Genomic DNA, 6,000 nt, shown 5'->3' with positions numbered 1-6,000 from the left:
AGGAATGTTTTGAGTGTTTCGCTGGTAGATCAAAGTTTACATTTCTTCTTAGCCATTAAATTCATTGGGTGGTTGTCTACATGATTAAAATACACCTCATGCAAATCACATAGACTGTGATCTGGCCATGCTTGCTTTAGAGGAATTTGAGCTTTTGCGCCCCCACCGCAAAGCTTGATAAACACTGCTGGGAAAGGATTAACTTTTTATTCTTCAATATCCAACAAGGATGCTCATTATTGAACATGTGGCTGTCCATCCACTTCACCTGAACTCACACTGCTGTGCATTTTCATTAGAGGGAGGGAAAATAGATGTGAATTTGCATAAGAAAGTGAGGACAATTAAGCGTCAGTGCAAATGTGTAAAAATCCTCAGAAATTTGCATATTTTCATGTAGACTAACCCTGGGTGATTTTGTACAAATCACACACTCTCATCCTTAGAGAAAGGCAGTGGCAAATCTCCTCTGAATACATATTGTCAAAAAAACCCTATGATATGGTGCCATATTTTGAAGTTGACTTGAAGAAACATAACAACAAAGGTTAATAGAAGATTGCAGCCTTAATAGCTACCCTTTCACCTGGTATTTGTGCTTGCTACTGCTTTTAACAAGTTTGGAATCAATTTTAATGAAAGTCAGCATATGAAATATAAGGAAGGAAGGGAAAGGGAAAAGGAAAGGGAAAGGGAAAAGGTAGGAAGTTAATAGAAACCAACAATGGCCACAGCCAGGGTTATATCAACTACCCAAGTTGTGTCTTTTACCCATCCTTGTGCCATGTCTCTGTTTGGTTTTAGTTTTTTCACTTTCTCCTATACCAGCTTAAAAGATTTAGAGAAAGCCATACCTCATGCTTCTTAGGGACTCTGACAATGTTTTTGACAGAGGGTGCTCAATACTGGCCAGCAGGTCATTATGAATTTTGCCTACTTGTAGGTACTTTTTGTTGTTGCTGTTACAAAACAATGAAAACACAATAATGCTTTGCATTACTGGAAGCCACTTTAGATCCTACCCTGAGAGAAAGGTGGAGTATAAATTCAATAAATAAATAAAATAAATTACAATAACCAACAACAACAACTGAAACAGAAAACACTCCACCATTAAAACAATGGCAAAATAAGAAATACATGTTGCAAAACTGTGACACTAGAAACCCACAATTAATACCCAATTAAGGGAATGCAAGGGTGCTTATAAGGTCTCTTATTACATCTGTCCCTCCATTTCACTCCTTTAGTTGTACCTCCATATCCACAGAACCCTTATCCATAGATTCTACCATCCACAGCTTGAAATATATTGGGGGGGGGGGGGAATCCAGACAAGCAAACCTTGATTTTGCCATTTTATATAAGGGACGTCATTTTACCACACCATTGTATTTAATGGGACTTGAGCACCAACAGATGTTGATATCCACAGGGGGTCCTGTGACCAAACCCCAGTGGGTACCAAGGACACACTGTATAAAAGCAAAAGCTGTGGAGATATGTTGGACGATATGGAATCACATATAGGATATTCTCAAAAGAAAATATAAAATGATGTGTATCTAGCAAGACTGAGATGCAGAGAATCAGGTGCACAGAGAAGGGAAAATTGTACTTCTCTCAGCCATTCTCATTCAAACATCCTATGAAGACTTGCAAGCACAACGTGTACTTAGAAGTCCCCAACGTTGAGTTCATTGTAGCTTACTCCCAAAGTATGTGCACAGGATAGGTTACAGTTTGCTTTTATTATTCTTGGGAAGGCTCAGCAGCAATAACTGTCTTAACTTTTTTAGTGATAGATTTCAGCACTTTTATTATTCTTGGGAGGGCTCAAAAGCAATAGCTGCCTTAATATTTTTTTAGTGCTTGATTATTTAGTACCCTTCTTACTGATCATTTCTGAGCAGACTCAATTACATAGTAGTTTGGGCGGTTTACTTTGTTTTTGGGGAGGGCTTCAACCCTTCAGCCTAGTTTTAGGGAGGACTTGATCCCACTTTCCCTGGGGTCCATGTTAGACTGACCCATTTTCTGGGTATCATCACTTAGTCCAGGATGGAAATTATCCCAAAGAATATGCCACTTAAAAAATCTCACACGATACCCTCTTGCAAAACCTCCCCCTCATTACACAGATTATCCCCCCCTCCCAAAAAAAAATATATTGAAGCTTTTAAAATGTATTTTGGGGTGCTGAATTTGAAAACACAATAAAAGTGTCATACAGTACCACACACAGTTCTTTCATAAATCTAATATTTTTTATCAGTTCAGTTGTTACTCAGCTTTGATTAAGTGTGGATTCTCATGTTCCAGTATGATTTCTTTTAGTGCTTTTGAATGGATTTTTGTATTTTATATCAGTGAATTAACGTGTTTTGAAAGCTTATTAGAAGATTTTCATACCTTTTTTTTACTCTTTGTGGGATAATTTCATTCATAGAAATGTCAAAGCAAGTTGTGAAAAATATGATGGAGCAAATCTGAAATCATTTTTGGATTTGGAATGCCACATTTCTATAAAATTAGCGCGCGCGCGCGTGTGTGTGTGTGTGTGTGTGTGTGTGTGTGTATCGTTTTTATGTCCCTCAATTTTGCAGGACTGTTATTGGCTCTGCTTTTTAGCTTGTGGGACTCTGTTTCAGTTGATTTCTAATACCTGACATCCTGGGAAGGTTCACATGAAGGATGGACAACAGTTGGGCCTCCAGGTATTGTGGCCTGGAATTTTTATAATACCTTGTCCATAGCTCTGTTGGCTGGGGCTAATAGAAGCTGCAGTTCAACAACATCTGGAGAGCGACTCATTCTGCATTCCTGGTTTTCCCTAAAAACAATTTGAAAGTCTTATGAATAAGCAAGTAAGCCCTACAGAAGAGCTTTTGAAAAGTTACTGTTTTGGACTACATCTCCCAGAATGCCCCTGCCAGCATGGCCAATGCTTACTTTTGCTTCCCGGAATATCCCCCAGCTACATATAGATTCCCCATACTTGGAGTATTCTGTATTTGTACAATCCCAGCCATGATGAGTTTGCCCGCTGCTTTTGCGCTATGATATCGTGTGATTTTAATATACAGTAAATGTGTTGATTTTAATGTTTGAATTTTAATTTTAGAACAGTTTAATTCCTTTTTAAGGAAGGGTTGTATATATTTGTATTGTTGTTATCTCTGTATAGCTGTATTATTTTAATTGTTGGAAGCCGCTTTGATTGTTTCTTACAAATAAGTGGGATATAAATAAAAGTTTTATTTTATTATTTATTATTTATGGAAATGTCCATTCTTAGACGGGTTTAGGGTTTTTTTGTGTATCAAATCAATGACATTCTTTTGTTTTACACCAAAGTGCCAGTTAGGAACGAAAGTCTAGTTGCTAATGTTCTGTTTCAATTTAAATTCAACGTATTGAATACAGATGAATACATCCATACAAATCATCATCTACCCATGAAAGTTCAAATAAGAAATGTAACGGAGCTAAGTTTGAAATGGAACATGTATAAGAAATGGAAAAAGGGGGAAATTACAAAAAAGGAATTCAAAGAAATAGCAGAAATGTGTAGGGGTAAAGTCAGAAAAGCTAAAGCAAAGAATGAACTCAGGCTTGTTAGAGAGGTTAAAGACATCAAAAAGGGTTTTTTTATATGTCCGCAGCAAAAGTAAGAAGAAGGAAATGGTAGGGCCACTGCGTCGAGAGGATGGCAAAATATTAACAGGGGACAGAGAAAAGGCAGAATTACTCAACACCTTCTTTGCCTCAGTCTTCTCAAAAAAGGAAAAGGGTGCTCAACCTGAGGATAATGGAGCAGAGGACAGATTAGGGGAATTTCAGCACAGAATAATTAAAGAGATAGTAGAGGAACACCTTGTTAATCTAAATGAATTTAAGTCTCCAGGACCAGATGAACTCCATCCAAGGATATTAGAAGAACTGGCAAATGTAATATCGGAGCCATTGGCAATAATCTTTGAGAATTCCTGGATAACAGGAGAAGTCCCAGCAGACTGGAGGAGGGCAAACGTTGTCCCTATCTTCAAAAAGGGAAAAAAAGACGATCCCAACAATTATTGTCCAGTTAGTCTGACATCAGTACTAGGAAAGATTCTGGAGCAGATCATTAAACAGAGAGTCTGTGAACATCTAGAAGGCAATTCCATAATCACAAAAAGTCAACATGGGTTTCAGAGAAACAGGTCATGCCAGACAAACCTAATCTCTTTCTTTGATAAAATTACCAGCTTGGTAGATGAAGGGAATGCTGTGGATATAGTATATCTTGATTTCAGTAAGGCCTTTGACAAGGTTTCCCATGACATTCTTGCAAACAAGCTTGTAAAATGTGGGCTAGACAAGGTAACTGTTACATGGATTTGTAACTGGTTGACTGGCCGAACCCAAAGGGTGCTCAACAATGGCTCCTTTTCATCCTGGAGAGAAGTGACCAGTGGGGTCCCACAGGCCTCTGTCCTGGGCCCAGTGTTATTCAACATCTTTATCAATGACCTGGATGACAGAATTGGGAGCATACTTATCAAATTTGCAGATGATACCAAATTAGGGGGAATAGCTAATACCCCAGAGGACAGGATCAAGATTCAAAATGACCTGAATAGACTAGAAAGCTGGGCCACAGCTAACAAAATGAAATTCAACACGGAGAAATGTAAGGTATTGCACTTAGGGCGGAAAAATAAAATGCACAAATATAGGATGGGTGACACCTGGCTGAATGAAACTACATGTGAAAGGGATCTAGGAGTCCAAGTAGACCACAAGTTGAACATGAGTCAACAGTGTGATGCGGCAGCTAAAAAGGCCAATGCAATTTTAGGCTGCATCAATAAAAGTATAGTGTCTATCAAGGGAAGTAATAGTGTCACTATATTCTGCTTTGGTCAGGCCCTACCTGGAATATTGTGTCCAGTTCTGGGCGCCACAATTCAGAAAGGACATTGGGATACTGGAGCGTGTCCAAAGGAGGGCGACAAAAATGGTGAAGGGTCTGGAAACCATGCCCTATGAGGAACGACTTAGGGAGCTGGGGATGTTTAGCCTGGAGAAAAGAAGGTTAAGAGGTGATATGATAGCGCTATTTAAATATTTGAAAGGATGTCATATTGAGGAGGGAACAAGCTTGTTTTCTGCTGCTCCAGAGAACAGGACCCAGAACAATGGATGCAAGCTACAGGAAAAGAGATTCCACCTGAACATTAGGAGGAACTTCCTGACAGTAAGGGCTGTTCGACAGTGGAATGCACTCCCTCGGAGGGTAATAGAGTCTCCTTCCTTGGAGGTCTTTAAACAGAGGTTGGATGGCCATCTGTCAGGGATGCTTTGATTTGGATTTCCTGCATGGCAGGGGGTTGGACTGGATGGCCCTAGTGGTCTCTTCCAACTCTATGATTCTATGATTCTATGAAGAGACAATTTTACAATAGTAGAATTCAATATAGTTTTGCAGGAACAGATAACAATAGTTTGTCAGAAACACACCAACACATAGTTACAGGAGACCCAGCAATTTTGGGACACTTAAAATTCACATATTTAAACTACCCTGTGGCCATGCTGCAAGAGGAGCTGTAATTAAAATAAAGGGTACTTTTCCTGAGTTCTGGCTTAAAGATTGAGGAACCTTCTAGGTCAATGTTGAAGGTGCCCTCTCTGTCCCTCACTTATGGACAAGTTACAGTCACAAACTGAACAAAATTTGCCCATCTTTTTCTGTCTTTAATTCTCATTCCAGAAACAGTGAGTTCATCTTGCCTCAGGATAGGGTTGGAGAGATTCCATGTTCTGTGTTGGGTGGTGTGAGTTTATGAATGTATTTCTCCAGAATGAGCTAGCTTGAACAATTTTGTAGCAGTATCATGACTCCCGTCTTTGATTTTGTTTGTATGTTTGACTATTTTTTAAAACATAAAATGATGCTCACATAAATCCACAGAAGAAACACCCACCATTTTAAAATGTTGGCTCCTCTGGAAA

Source organism: Sceloporus undulatus, chromosome 6 (genome assembly GCF_019175285.1).
Source record: "Sceloporus undulatus isolate JIND9_A2432 ecotype Alabama chromosome 6, SceUnd_v1.1, whole genome shotgun sequence".
Lineage (NCBI taxonomy): Eukaryota > Metazoa > Chordata > Lepidosauria > Squamata > Phrynosomatidae > Sceloporus > Sceloporus undulatus.
This window is presented reverse-complemented; position numbering follows the sequence as displayed.